The sequence below is a fragment of the Dipodomys spectabilis genome, unplaced genomic scaffold, assembly GCF_019054845.1.
Source record: "Dipodomys spectabilis isolate Male_0828 unplaced genomic scaffold, ASM1905484v1 ptg000207l, whole genome shotgun sequence".
NCBI classification, from domain to species: Eukaryota; Metazoa; Chordata; class Mammalia; order Rodentia; family Heteromyidae; genus Dipodomys; species Dipodomys spectabilis.
Window position 1 is genome coordinate 8,409,332 of NW_024870884.1, and position 16,427 is coordinate 8,425,758.

Below are 16,427 nucleotides of genomic sequence, written 5' to 3' on the forward strand. Positions count from 1 at the left end.
TAAATACTTAAACTTCTAGTAGGAAAGATAGGGGTATCTCTTGTGAATATCTGATAAAATGAAGCATACCTCCTCTTGTCTTTCAGTCTCTGAAGGTAAACAAGGCAGATGTGAGCTTATCTTGAACAATAGAAGAAGTGGCATTGACCAATATGCACTATTCTCATAAGTTGAAACATGTTTGTGCCACCACTTAAAGATAATAATAATTTTTTTAGTTCTATGAATGTATTTTATTACATGGAAAAAGAGGTTTGCAGATAGGCCCTGAACTCAGGGCCTGGCTACTATTCCTGGGCTTCTTTTGCTCTACTACTTGAGCCACAGGAACACTTCCCACTTTTTCTGTTTATGTGGTACTGGGGAATCGAACCCAGGGCTTAATGTATGCTGGGCCAGCACTCTACCACTGAGCCACATTCCCAACCCAGACACTTTGAGGCAATAATAATTTTTAAAAAAACGGTTAATACTAGGATGGATTTGGAAATCTCCATAATTACTGTCTGCCCATAATAAAGTCTGGGTGAAGCAATACTAGAGTTAAAAGCAGTCATAAATTCCTCAGTCATTTTCCATATTCATATTTTGAAATTTAATGGAACCATAAGTCATATCTTAATCATTTAAACAAAAATCATAATCATCTCATAATACCAAATTGGAACCTAGAGATGGAAAGCTATACAAGGTCAATTTCTATGACTACATTTCCACTTCCACTGGGGATTTTAAAGAACCCTACACATCACTATGTCAGATAGTTTTAATAACCTGGAACATAAACGTCATTATCTATCTATTTATACTTGTTTATATAAACTGGACAAATTATTTTTGCATTAATAGGCACAGAATCATTTTACTCCTACTGTAAAAAATGAGGCAAAGTAAGTACTCTTCAAAGATATTCTATAAAATTGGACAGAAAATGAACACAGAAGATAAATTCTTCAAGATAATAAATTGCGGCATCATTGTTAAGCATGAAATGTAACATACATTAACAAAGCAACTGGAAAATAGCAGGAAAGACATAGTCACTGACAATACAGCTAGTAATTATAAATGAAGACTATAAATTTTTCCTTATCAATCTTCTTCTATTCAACATATCCATATATATATATATATATGTATATGTATATACATTTCTAGTGGATAAATTCAAACTCAACAACTAAAATATTGTGGCAGTAACTTGTTGCTTTTATTGGCTATTATCTAGACTTGCATTTATTGCTCATAAACATGTCCAACTACAATTGGTTGTTTTCTGATACCCAGCCCCTGATGGCTTCTACATTAGCAGGGAATCACTGAGAAGCCACTGTCAAGGGCAACATTTCCAGTTTTCCCTACTTATTAAATTTATTTTATTAAGTACAAATGTATTAGTTAATTTGAGCTATTTGCCTAAAACTACAGTATCTGAATCCTCTGATTTCTTTTGCTGGTGTTTGATTTGGTTTTGCTAGTACTGAGGTTTGACTTGATCCAGCTTTCTTGCTTGGAAGGTACTATACCACTTGAGCAATGCCTCCAGCCAAGATTTTTGCCAGCTATTTGGCAGATGGAATTTCACAAACTTGTCTTTTCAACTGGCTTCAAACTATAATTCTCCAGATCTCACCTTCCCGGGTAGTTAGGATTATAAGCATTAGCCACTGGTATTTGGCTCAAAGAACATTTTTAATAGGTCAAAACAGTTCATAGTAGGAAAATTCACCAGAAATGTAAAGAACTATAATCAATTCAAACAGTGCAATAAAAATCTGAGCAACAGATATTTCGTAAAAGAAAACACCTCAGTGGTAAGAAAAATTGCCTTAAGAAAGCTTTCAGTTGTTTAGTTATGTGATGATGGAACAAAGTATGAACAAATACAGCAGTGATACTAGACACTGTGTTAAAAATGAACTATACGTCTTGAGGGGGAAGGAGGGTCAGCAGGGAAAAACTGGGAGAAAAGGAGGGAAGCGCACTGGTTCAAAAGAAATGAAACATAGGCCCCATGGTTTCCCTTATTTGCAATAACTAGTATATGTCTGAGACAAGCAGAAAGGGTCAGATAAGTTGATGTTAGGTGAAATGAACCCCAAGGTAAGGACTCAAATGGTTTTTCTTTCTTGGTATTGTTTTTAACATATTTATAAGGTATTTCTTTGTTGCTTTGTATGTCCCTCCCCCACGGTATAACCCCTGCTTTCACTGTATTTGATGTTGGTATAATTTGTGGAGGGGAAGGGAAAAAACAAATTGTTTAAATAGGGATACAGGTGGACCCATTCCAACAATAAGCTGTACAAGTCGTTATGTGTAAAAATGAACTTTACAACTTTGGTGGCAGGGGGAGGTGAGAGGGAAGGGATGGGAAGGGAAACAAAGAAGGAGGCAACAATGCTTGATAAGAAATGTACTCATTACCTTCCTCATGTCATTGTAACCCCTCCGTATGGTAATTTCACAATAAAAATGCATAAAAGAAATGTACTCACTACACGACTTATATAGCTGCACCCTCTCTGTACATTGCTTTTGCAATAAAATAAAATGAAAAATAAAAGAGTAGACCTTTGTCATCCCTCAACTATCTCAATACTAGCTGTCTTTACTTTGTACTAAGTGTAACAATCTTATTGTATATTTTCCAGTCGTTACATATTTGTGTTGCCTCACAACCAGATAACCAGTATTTTTCTTACCCTATTATCAATATATAATGTTGATCAACATTTATCACCATCTTTTCAACATATAATTATACTATTCAATCTATGTGTGTGAAAAATGGAGCTAGGTTCATTGAGGGCCTGGTGGGGTTTGAGAGAGAGAAAGGAGAATGAAAGAAGGGATGACACTGATCAAGATGAATTGTCTGCATAAACTGACACGTTGAACTGAGACCACTTTGTACAACAACTTAAAGATAATTTTTAAAATTAAGAAAAGAAACAAGAAGGGAAATAAAAATTAATATGTGCATAGTTGCATGAATATTTGATAAAGGAAATCATCTCTATTTCATTGCAATCATGAAGCTGAATATTTAAAGATACTATTCCTAGCCTCAATAGATGTTACTGTTAGGAATAGATATGACAAGTTAGAAATAACCTTTCCCATCTGGCAGTCCTTCCTCTTCCTTAGATGGATCAAGGCACTGTCTTTACACACCACTCCATTAGGTCCTTTTCAAGTGGTTAAGTAGTTTGGGACAACATCCACTTGTAAAAACAGAAATTTGACATTCAAAAGAGCAATTGCTCTAGAACTTCTGTTTCTACAACTTTGTAAATAGTACAGCATTATGTTTCTAAGACATGAAAATATGTCTCTTCATTTTCCGTCTACCTAGATCCTTTGGAATTTTCTTTTTTTTAATTGTGAAAATACTGTACAGAGGGGTTACAATTACATGGGCAAGATAATGAGTACATTTAAATTTTTATTTATTTTTTATTGTAAAAATACTGTACAGAGGGGTTACAATTACATGAGTACATTTCTTATCAAGCATTGTAGCCTCCTCCTTTGTTTCCCCTTCCCATCCCATCCTCCCCCCTCCCCCAGGAATGGATCAAGAAAATGTGGTATATATACACAATGAAATTCTATGCCTCCATCAGAAAGAATGACATTGCCCCATTTGTTAGGAAATGGAAAGGCTTGGAAAAAATTATATTGAGTGAAGTAAGCCAGGCCCAAAGAAACATTGGTCCCATGGTTTCCCTTATTTGCAATATCTAGTAAATGTCTGAGTCAAGCAGAAAAGGTCAGATAAGTTGATGTTAGGGAAATGAACCCTAAGATATGTATTTAAATGTTTTTTTCTTTCATGGGATGGTTTCTAACGCATTTATAAGATTATTTCTTTGTTGCTTTGTATGTCCCTCCCCCACAGTATAACCCCTGCTTTCACTGTATTTGATGCCGATATAATTTGTGGAGGGGAAGGGGAAAAACAAATCGTTTAAATAGGGATACAGGTGGACAAATTGTAACAATGAGATGTACAAGACGTTATGTTGGAATTTTCTTGAATGTATCTATCATGTGTACACATGACCAACAGGACACTTAAATACAAATCATAGATGAAGCACTGTATGAAACAACAGAGATACAGTAGAGACTCAGAAATAAAGGAGATCTAAGCAGATAACGATGTGCACATTCCTAGGGCCTTAAGCATAGTGCTATTTATAATATCTGTTGGAAATGCTTCTGAAAATAAACCGTCCTCTGGTTAGCTAAGCTCATCCAGCGTTGGATTGGCTTAGTATCATATCAGCCAGTAATGCAGACTCTAATGAACTGAATTAGCTGAATCTGGGAGCTGTGATTTTGCAGGTGGTGTGATGAAGAATGGCAGGGTCTAGATATAATGAAAATTTAATTACATGCTTAATACAATTAAATCGTGATAGCTTGGGAGGACATAAATATTTTAAATGTATAATCTATGCTGCTAGGTAGCTGGAAACATTTGCATATTTGTGATGAGTGTCTCTTATCAGTGCCAATATCTATAATTCCTCTAATATTTCATATGGGTTTCTCGAATGGAATTGGACCAAAACATGATGACAAAGAGAAAGAAAGCTCCCTTATTGGTACAATACTTGGGCAGTGTTTGCTTTCTCTGTAGTACTTTGTGTGTCCTTTGGGGCTGAATTATATACATCCCTTCTGAGATGGAAAGTTAATTTAAATGATTAATGTGAAAGTTTAAAGATATGACCATGCAGCGGCTAGCAGCAAAGCATGCAATGTCCTTTTACCACAGTCCTGAAAGAAATGATGAAACAATACATTTGAAATTCTATATTTGGAAAAGGGCATGAATATATGTAGAAACCATTCATTAGATTACCAAAGCCTTCATTATTCTGCTATTAATATATAATTCCTAAATTTATCTTCGTATTTGACTCAATCAACTTTCTCCTTGTCAGTCATACAACTTTTGTAACTTGAGTGATTGGATAGATTTTACCTCGTGCTATATAATCACCTTTCCTTTTGTTATAATTTTTTACCTTATTTTGGGCCTTCCCATCCTTATTTAACTTTATTCACATTGTGATGTAAATTATGCAAACATATCTTTGGTCCCAAACTTTCACCATGTGAGCCACATTACTATGAGTTTTAAATTTTGACAATCGTCATATGAGAGAAAAATTCATGAAAGCTTTAATTTCATCATAAATACATATATATATTCATATCAATGTAGTGTATGTAAATACACATCATATGTGTATTGTATTTCTGATATACTTTTTTTAAATTTAATTTTATTTTATTTGTGAACATACTGTACAGGGAGGTTACAATTACATGGGCAGGATAATGAGTACATTTCTTACCAAGCATTGCAGCCTCCTCCTTTGTTTACCATTCACATCCCTTCCCAGCCTCCCCACTCCCCCCCAATCCCAATCCTCCTCCTTCCTCCCCCTTCCCCCATCCCCCCCCCCCCCCCCGCACGGACATTGTAAAGCTCGTTTTGGACATGACAACTTGTACTTCTCATTGTTACAACAGGTCTACCTGTATCCTTAAACAACTGGTTTTTTTGCTTTGTGAAAGAATGATCTGCTTAACTTCAAGAAAATTCACATATATCATGGAAAAGTAGTCATTCATCTCTTCTATTGGACAAATTCTGCAAACTTGTATCTTCACATCAATGTCTAAATCATGCAGTAATAAAAGAGTACATATTCAATCAGATGGTTTGTTCAAAAAAACAATAATAAGAAAACTACAATAATTTAGTATCTAATCTGAGCACCTTTCAAATTAGGCACCAATGTACTCAATATCTTGCCCATGTAATTGTAACCCCTCTGTACGGTATTTTCACAATAATAAAAAAAAAACAAATTAGACACCAATTTATATCTCCCTTCTGGAAGACATATATAAGATAAAACTCTATCTCTTAAGACATAAACATATACATATATATATATGAATCAATGCAGTTTGATATAAAAAATATAAAAATCAATATAAAAAGAACAATGGAAATTCAATAGTGATTGTGATGTAATCATTAAGAGTACAGAGAATTTTATGAAAAACACAACATTTTATATTCATCTAATTTATTAGAGAGATTTTATTAAATGAGTATGAACAACACATTAATATTTACTATGCTAACCAAACTATGAGGGAGCATCTAGGTATAAATTCTGGAAGAATGAAAAGATAAAACTAAAACCCTAGGGTAAGATATTTTAGAAAAATGCTGAGTAGGGTCTTCCTACTTTACCATCTTTGTGTAGGTTCTGGAGTTTTCCCCATGACAACAGATGCTAGAGGGGATGTGGACAGAAGGGAACCCTACTGCATTGTTGGTGGGAGTGTAAACTTGTTCAACCACTTTGGAAAGCAGTATGGAGGTTCCTCAAAAGACTCCACATAGAACTCCCCTATGACCTAGTAATCACACTTTTGGGCATTTACCCAAATGATCACAAACAAGACCACAGTAAAGCTACCAGCACGACTATGCTTTTTGTTTGTTTGTTTGTTTGTTTTTGTGAAAATACCGTACAGAGGGGTTACAATTACATGGACAAGATAATGAGTACATTTCTTATCAAGTATTGTTGCCTCCTCTTTTGTTTCCCCTTACCATCCCTTCCTATCCTCCCCCCGCCCCCCCCCACCCAATCCTTCCCACCCCCCAATCCCCCACCAAAGTTGTAAAGTTCGTTTTCAACATAACGACTTGTACATCTCATTGTTGCAATGGTCCACCTGTATCCCTATTTAAACGATTTGTTTTTCTCCTTCCCCTCCATAAATTATACCGACATCAAATACAGTGAAAGCAGGGGTTATACTGTGGGGGAGTATATGTATTCAAATGTTTTTTTTTTCTTTCATGCGATTGTTTCTAACACATTTATAAGTTTATTTTTTTGTTGCTTTGTATGTCCCTCCCCCACGACTATGTTTATTGCAGCATTATTTACCATAGCTAAGAGATATGGAACCAACCCAGATGCCCCTCAGTAGATGAATGGATCAAGAAAATGTGGTCTATATACACAATGGAATTCTATGCCTCCATCAGAAAGAATGACATTGCCCCATTTGTCAGGAAATGGAAAGACTTGGAAAAAAAATCATATTAAGTGAAGTAAGCCAGGCCCAAAGAAACATAGGTCCCATGGTTTCCCTTATTTGCAATAACTAGTATATGTCTGAGACAAGCAGAAAAAGTCAGATAAGATGATGTTAGGCAAAACAAACCCCAAGATAAGGACACAAATGGTTTTCCTTTCTTGCTATTGTTTCTAACATATTTATAACGTGATTGTTTTGTTGCTTTGTATGTCCCGCCCCCACAGTATAACCCCTGCTTTCACTGTATTTGATGTTGGTAAAATTTGTGGAGGGGAAGGGAAAAACAAATTGTTTAACTAGGGATGCAGGTGGACCCATTGCAACAATGAGTGTACAAGTAGTTATGTGGAAAAATGAATTTTAAAAGTTTGACAGGAGGGGGTCAGCAGGGGAGACTGTAGTCATGGAGGTGGGAGGAAAGGGATGGTAGGGGAAAAACAAAGGAGGAGGCAACAATGCTTGATAAGAAATATACTCATTACCTTGCTCATGTAATTGTAACCCCTCTGTATGGCATTTTCACAATAAAAAACTTATTTACAAAAAAAGAAAAGTGGAGAAAATGGAAAAAAATTATCAAAGCCACTGACAAGAAAATTCTTTAAGGAGATAACTGCCACTTTCAGGACTTCAAGATGTTCAACAAGGATTCCGATGGCTGGATATTGAGTGCCTTTCAGACTATTTTAGCACACTAAATGAATTGCTAAGGGGTATACTTGTGATCAGGGAAATAGTGAAAACACATTAATTTAAATTAGCTAATACTTAATTGAATCATTAACTATGATCATAGCTACCACTTACTCAGCTATTCTATATTTATTAAGCATATAATATGTTCTAATCATTTTTATAAGAGTTGAGAATACAAGGGATTTTTTTGTCAATTGCTGAGACATGTTTATGTTAAGAAAAATAATTTTCTTTAACCAAAAATAAAAGTTCCAATCTGGGGACTGATCTGAATATAATTTATAATCCAAGTTCTTTTTATGGCAACCTATAAATATAAAGTATAAGTACATATAAACAAATTTTATATTAGTCTACAGTGGCCTTTGCTTGATGGTCTTGTATTTTCTTTGTTGACTAACATAAGAATTCATTTCTTTGAGGTTTGAGTGGCTTTTTCTTATCATGTCTGAATATTCTGCTAAAGTATTGCAAGTAGTGAAAAGGTTGTAATTAAGGAGTTCTATAATTTTTGAACATGTATCACAAGAAATCAGGTTAACTTATTCTGCTTCATCCTTGGAGATGGTACATTTTCCACAATACCGGCAATTCAGTGAAAAATAATGATCATCTTCATTCCAAGACATTTCTTCAAAATACACTTGAGCATCTACTGTTCCCGTATTTCACAGCTCATCTTCATGCTGCTGCAGGTCATACTCTTCTTATGTCTCTTCATTCTCTAGAATTTCCCATGCCTGATTAATTTTGATAAACTTCTGTATATATTCATCCACCATTCCTATGGCATATCTGTACTTTATCTGATGATACATTAATACAAGTTTTTGATATTTTTTGTTTTAGGTCAGCCATATCTGCAGATATGGCTCACCAATCTTTTTTTGATATCTGCTTAAATGCCATCATTACTTGAACAAGAAGTGGTCTTTCCAGATCAGCAACCTTCACATTGCCAGGAAGACAAAACTTGTCTGTTTTGAGAATACAAAGATTTTATGTAATGTGTTCAGCTTTTAAGTAAATCAGGCAGGATTTGTGAGGTACCTATAGCTGATACCTGTAATGTTAGCTACTCACGAGGTTGACATCTGAGGATTGAGGTTCAAAGCCAGCCCAGGCAGAAAAGTCCCAGTGAGATTCTTATCTCTAATTCACCACTCAAAAACTAGAAGTGGTAGTGTGGCTCAAGAGGTAGAGTGCTAGCCTGGAGCACAAACATGCTCTGGGACAGCAGCGAAGTCCTGAGTCAAGCCCCACACCCATCAATCAATCAATCAATTAATTAATGAAAAAATAAAAACAGGCAGAGTTTGAAGCCAGGCAGTGTGAGTATAGAATTTATGTTCTTTGCTAGCTAAAAGAAAAATTCTCTCCCCCTCTGTAGTTGGTACTTTGTCATGCATTTCATACCACTCCATACCCACTGTGCCTTGAGACAGGGTGTTAAGGTGTTTATTGTGCAGACAAAGAAACACTCACTTTAACAAGTTCAAATCACTTTACTAACGTCACATTGCCACAAAATAAAACAGATGTGAATCATAGCCAGTGGCAGCCTGATTCTGGATCCCAAGATCTTAGACTGGACTCTAGACATTTATGGACGTTAGACTTGAGGGAATTTTTGGATTAATTTTGGAGAATGTTAACATATAAGAAAGATACTATTTCTACCCAGAGAAGACAACCACCAGCAGCTTTTAGTGTATATCTTTACAATCTTACTACAGTTTTACATGACTGAAAGGTTAAAATATACTTGTAGAGCATGTCTTTTGATCAATCATTAACCCTTTATAGCTCATTAATATTCTTAGTAAAGCATTATTATTGGACAGAACACTCGGAGACTGCTGGGTGTGGGCACTGCCAGGTGGCTTCTTTGCACCCTCAGTTTGCTACAGAACTCTGACTCTTGAAGCACTATGATTATAATAACATCATGATGAAATACATGACCAAAATGACAGAGAGGTACCCAGGGTTCATCTAGCAGACCAGCATTTGGAGTTGACATTGAGGAATAAATTCCTCCTCCTCCTCCTCCTCCTCCTCCTCCTCCTCCTCCTCCTCCTCCTCCTCCTCCTCCTCCTCCTCTTTCTTCCTCTCAGGGTCTGGGTACTGTCCCTCAGTTCCTTTTACTCAAGGCTAGCACTCTACCACTTGAGCCAGAGCTCCAGCTTTTTCCAAGTCATTTATTGGAGATAAGAATCTCAAGATCTTTTCTCCCCAGGCTGCCTTCTAACCATGATCCTCAGATCTCAACCTCATGAGAAGCTATGATTGCAGGTGTAAGCCACCAGTGCCTGGCCAAAATTGAGTAATGATTCTTTAAGCATCTCTCAAATCTCTTCACACATTATTAATGAGACAGAAACTGCCCTTCATTCAAGACTATCTTTTCAACGTCATTAGTATGCCCTATGGAGATTCCTTCCACAGCAAACAGTAGGTCTTACAACAGTGCTGTTTGGAAAATATCAATACTAGATAAAGAGCAGGTGCCAATATTGGTAGCTAGGATAATGAATGTAATTTCTCTAGACAGAGTAAAGGTTATCCAAGTTTAATTCAGTATAAATAATCAAGGCAACCTAAGCTCAGGATGCTTCTCCTTTAATACCACTCAGGGCATCTGCAGGTGACATTTCTCTATAGGAAATGAGGTTTGGGTAGCTGGTGTAAAACTAGTGATAGTCTTCCTATTGTTATTGCTATAAGTAATAGACTAAACCCAGGAATCTGAAATCATTCTACACCAATGTAATTGAGGCAATTACCTTCTCAGTTTGCAAGTAGGGTAACACCTCAGAATTTTCAGTTCTTGATAAATGAGAGGTTTATTGGCCACTCTTTCATATGAGGACAAGGACTGGTGGTACATCTATATCATGTCTTGTTATAGCAACTGTTACATCAGTGTTCTTGGTTGAGAAAATACTAATTTTTCCCTGTCATAGACTTAGCAGTGGGTGTTGGCTGTTAAAGTCTTATACGAATCCAGGCTAGTGGGGACATGTTGTGCACAATTTAAACCATTATTCTAAGTTAGAAAAATAGTTTTTATTATCTGGGGAAAAATAATAAAATTTTGGTTAATAGACTAACATGAGTCAGTGAAGGTCCAGTGATTAAAGAAGCTAGAAAGAATGGGGAGATTGGATGGCCAGTCCTACAGTAAACAAGAATAAATGTGTCAGAAGTATATAAGGTAAAGTTAATTGCAAATAAAACAAGACACAGTTCATCTGAATTATAATGAAAGTATCCTAGTTATAATGGCTGTTATAAAAGAAAATCAACTACTGGCAACAATGTGGAGAATAAAGTCTTTAATACACTGCTGGTGATGGAGTTGTAAATTAGTGTAGCCATCATGGAAAACCATATGGAGATTTGATATGTCTGAAAAAAGGCCTACTATATGATCTAGACATGTTAATTCTGGGTGTATATATCTGAAGGAAATAAAACCAACATTCCAAGGAGACACCTGCTCATTCACATTTCTTGCATCACTATTCACAACAGCTAAGATGCAAAATTCTATGTGCCCAACAATGGATGAAATGATAAAGAAAATTTAGTAAAAAAAAAATACCCAAGAAGAATGATGAAATCTTTCCACATGCAGAAAAATGATTAGTGGAATTGGAAGACAAAGAAAGACAGGACAAAATGCTGCCTCTCCAAAATATCCAAGTGAGGTAGAATGAGAATTTCTAGAGATTAGAAAGGGTAAGGGAATGGTAGAAAAAGGTGACTCTGTTTGATCACTGAATGGTACATGAAGATAGAGGAGTATCACATTGATCCCCATTAATATGTGCAAATAAAATGTATTGATATTGAATTTGCACATGGTAATTTGGGTAACATCATGTACATGTTGAAATGGAAAGATGTGGACACCCAGACAAAACACACAGGGAGTTGGGCTGGGAAGGTGGCTCAGTGGTAGAGCGCTTGCCTTGCATGCATGAGGCCCTGGGTTTGATTCCTCAGCACCACATAAGCAAAAAGAAAAAAGCCAGAAGTGGTGCTGTGGCTCAAGTGGTAGAGTGCTAGCCTTGAGCTGAAGAGCTGAGGGACAGCGCCCAGGCCCAGAGTTCAGGCCCCATGACCGGACCCAAAAAAAAAAAAAAAAACACACAGGGAGAAATCCAGGCAATATAGAAGCAGGTAGGAAGATGCACCTGCAAGCCTTAGGAACCCCAGGAATCGCTACCAACTACCAGAAATGGAAAAGGCAAGGAAATGTTCTTCTCCAGAGGCTTTGGAGCTAGTGTGTGACTACTAACAGGTTCAATTGGGACTTATAGTAACCCAGTAAGAGGAGACAATACATTTGTGTTTCAAAGCCACAGTGTGGGTCATTTTATTGTAGCATCCATAGGAAATTAATAGAGGTGGTTTCAGCAGTCCTCACCAATTGACTGTTACCACAGGTGATCATCTACACTCATTTCTCCCAGAGGAGCCCAGTCAGTTCCCAGAACTGTGTGCATTAGTAATGGTTATTCTAAGCCACTATGTTTCAGGACAGTTCGTTATATAACTGAGAAATGCTAATTTTTGATCACCATTCTAATGAGATGGAGAATATAGCTAGAAGGAATAACTTGCATGGAATGAAAATTTCACATCAAGGAAAATAAGGTCAAGCTGCACTTGCATGCAGTGTACAGGAATATAGAGAAAAAGACATTGTAGCAGACACTGGGTAAGGACAGTTGCAGATATGGTTGTGCAGATATTGCTAAAGAAAAAATGTAAGGTTGAAGGCTTACTTTGAAGGCAGAAAAAAACAAAAACTAAAGAGAAGGAGGCTGGGTGATCTGACTGAAACACCTGATATTAACAAGAGGAAGGAGTTATGAGTAAAGAGGATAGTGAATGAGTTTCGAATGGACCTGTTCAAAGGAGACCATGTGGCTATGGAACCTCCCATTCAAACTTATCTTTCTCTTGGACTGACTTTATCCTCTTGGTAATATGAAGGACTCATGTGCACTATTTCCTTAAAGTACAACACAAATGCTACTCATTGAAAAACTTCTAATCGAAATGCCTAAGAATCAATGAATTGTTACCACTCAAAGCTACATGGATGCTAACCCCCAAAGGAAAACAAACTGAACACACTAAAGTGGTGTATCACAGAGACAAACTCAAGATTTCACTGGGATTCCCTTCAGCCTTTCTAATTAGGTGATTTCTTAGTCCCATTCAGCTGAAGAATAATCACAAAATGAGAAATTTCATTTTCTGAGCTTTGGGAAACTTAATTGGTGATGTTTGTAAGTGTAAAGAATTCTGAAGAACTGCTTCATTATAGCCATAATAACATTGCCTTTGAAACATGTTCTGAAGGTGTGTGTGTGTGTGTGTGTGTGTGTGTGTGTGCCATGCAAGCCAGTGTGTGTGTTCTATATAGACACTTAGATGAAGAATAAAAATTTCTTAAGATAATAAACTATACAAACATGGAGAAAAGATAATGCTTCTGAAAACATTCCTTTTAGATACATAAATGGAAGCTCACATAAACCTTGTTCTGACCTTATGTATATGAAAACTTTTTCCATCACTGAACACCAAATACAACAAATTCTTCTTTATTAAAAAAAATATGTCCCTACTTTAAAAACTCAGAGAACTTTGCAAGGGAGTAATCAAAACAGAAGGCATAATTATCTTAAAAGCCTTAAATCTATGTAAAAATTCACAGTAGAGCATGAATGGCTGGGCTCCCACCAAAAATTTATACAGTAAAATCCAAACCCCAAAAGAAATGGAATTAGGAGATATGCCTTTGGGGGTGGTTAGGTCATAATGGAAGACCCTCTCTGAATGAGATTAGTGCTCCTATGTGAGATTGCAGGGAAGTGACATTAGGAGACCTGCATAACTGGTTAGCTCTCTATAAGAATACAGAAATAATACTCCCAATAAGATCATGGTGGCTTCACCCCAAAACTGGAACTGCTTTAGTCTCAAAACTCTAAGGAATAAATTTCAGTTGCTTATGAGCTACCCAGTTTGTGATACTCTTGCAGCTGTCCAAATAGGTTTATTCTATGTTTAAATCATTGAGGTTTTCAGAAAATGCCAGTTGTTTCCTATGAAAGAAAAGTTTCTGACTTACTGAACCCCAACTTTGATAATTCAGTAAAAGAGTGACTTACCATTTTCTAAAAATCATGGAAGACTCCCAGAGCAGACTAGGCACCCAGACGCAAGTGAAATCAAACCAGTCATTACATGAACATCTTTGAGATACATACAGGAAAATTCTAAAGGTTTTTTAAAAAAAACTTTTCCTGCTCTTAATTTTCATTAAAAGGAGGTAGTATTAAAAGCAATCCATTGCATCAATTGAAGCAAAGTAAGTCAATAATTCTCCAAATTCCTGGGCAGTGTTAAGATGACGAACCAAAATGAAAAATAATAGGATAAAAAAGAATTTAATTTGGATTTTGTTCAACAATTTATTAGAAGCAAAATCTGAAAACATACCAATGTTTCTGAAATTAGTTATTTAAGAATCATACTCATTTTGGCACAGTTTCTCGGGTAAAGAAGTACTACAATTTGAGAAAAAAGAAAACCATTACAATTTTTCTTTTGGGGAATGATTCTTTTGGAATAATTATTTTTTTAAAAAATGAACCTTGCCTCCTTATTGCTATTCCTAGACTTCAGAATGACAACATCCTACTTATAAACTTTAGCAAAGATACTATGTAGCAAGTTAGGATTTTAATATGAGTTAAAACTACCAATGACTTATGTATTTTAACCATCCTATCACTTACCAAATATATAGATAGAAATAGGTCAGTATTTTTTTTCATTTTGACAATACTAGGGTTTGAACTCAAGGTCTCACTCTTGTTAGACACATATTCTACTGCTAAGCCACACCTGCAGCCTTTTATACACTGGTGACTTTGAGATAGGGTCTTGCTTCCTGCCTGGACATGCATCTATCTTAGGCATCCTTTATACCTGGAATGACATGTGTGACCCTATGCCCAGCGTCCTTCTGTTGACATGGAGTCTTATGAACTTCTCTGCCAAGATCTTTCTAATCTCAGACCCTTAGGATGACAGGCATGCCTACCCCAGCGAGCTATTGCCCATGGACTTTTCTGCTTGGCCCTACCGATATGAGCTACTGGTGCCCAGCTGAGATATAGTTCACTTTGATACAAAGAGCATTTAGTAATGAATAGCTAGTTCAAAATCTGCACATAATCTAAACATTTCAACTATTTCTGAAGCAGTACAGGAATAGCTTCAACTATTATTTCAAGCCAAAGTTAAATAGAATGTGTATATAATTTCATAGGCACGAACAAATTGATTATTCTGAGGAAGATTTCAACGATTTCATGCCTCTGAACAGCTAGTGTACACTTTAAACAAATGAATACCAGGCAAGTGAAACATGTTTTGCCAGCAGGAAGGTCATTGGGAGGGAAGGCAGAAGGTTTGAAAAAGGAAGAATAGGTGATTATGTTCATATGTGAAGATGGATCCACACCAGGTAACTAAAGGGTGTGGGGTGGGGTTGGTTGAGAAAGACGGGTGAGAAGGTTGGAAAGGACTGATCTTATGCACTGCATATATAAACTGATAGATCAAATGGAAACCTCCTTATACAACTACTTAAAGATAAAAAAGGAACATGAAAAGCAAACATAAATATTAGCAAAATACCAAATAAAGTTAAGCTTTCCTTTGTTAAAACAATACTTACAGCCAGGTGTTGGTGGCTCACGCCTGTAATCCTAGCTACTCAGGAGGCTGAGATCTGAGGATCGTGGTTCAAAGCCAGCCCGGGCAGGAGAGACCGTGAGACTCCTATCTCCAATAAACCACCAGAAAACCGGAAGTGGCGCTGTAGCTCAAGTGGTAGAGTGCTTGCCTTGAGCTGAAGAGCTGAGGGACAGCGCCCAGGCCCAGAGTTCAAGCCCCACGACCAACAAAAAATAAAAAAATTAAAAAAAAAAATACTTACGTTCAGGACTTCCTTTGCCTGGAAAAAGATGTGTAGGCACATATTTATGTATGTATGTATGCATGCATATGAATTTTTAATTGAATAGTTAAAACTTTACAGTTCATAAAAGAAAATTTAGTAAATTGCATTTCACTAACATGAAAATATCTTTTGGTGAACAAATTTGTAAAGAAGATAGCAGAGCAAATTCAGACATGAAGGTTCATTGCAAACCACATAAGTGACAAAGGGCTATTATGTAGAAAAGATAAAGACCTAAAAAATCCCTAAACATGAAGAAAAAGGATATAGAACATTTTGGATGGATGACAAATAAAAGACATCAGCAGATATTTCATGAGAGGATCTAAAGGTAGGAAATAAGCACATGAAACAATGTTGACCACCGTTACCATTAAAAAATAACAAATAAAACCACATGAAATGTCACTGCATATCTATCAGAATGGCTAAGTAACAGTGACAAAACTAGACAACTCACACATCCTTCACTGGGATTGCAAAAGGTGCAGCCACCTTCGAAAGCTGTGATGCTCAGCATCCA

At 36.3% G+C, this 16,427-nt stretch overlaps 1 protein-coding gene and 1 pseudogene across 1 annotated transcript in view; both read right to left on the minus strand.

Moving 5' to 3' along the window:
* The window catches only part of Ctnna3 (catenin alpha 3), a 1,268,549-nt gene that overhangs the window by 169,554 nt on the left and 1,082,568 nt on the right, over positions 1 to 16,427 (minus strand). The window lies entirely within an intron of this gene.
* On the minus strand, positions 8,202 to 8,808 carry LOC122122216 (annotated as a pseudogene).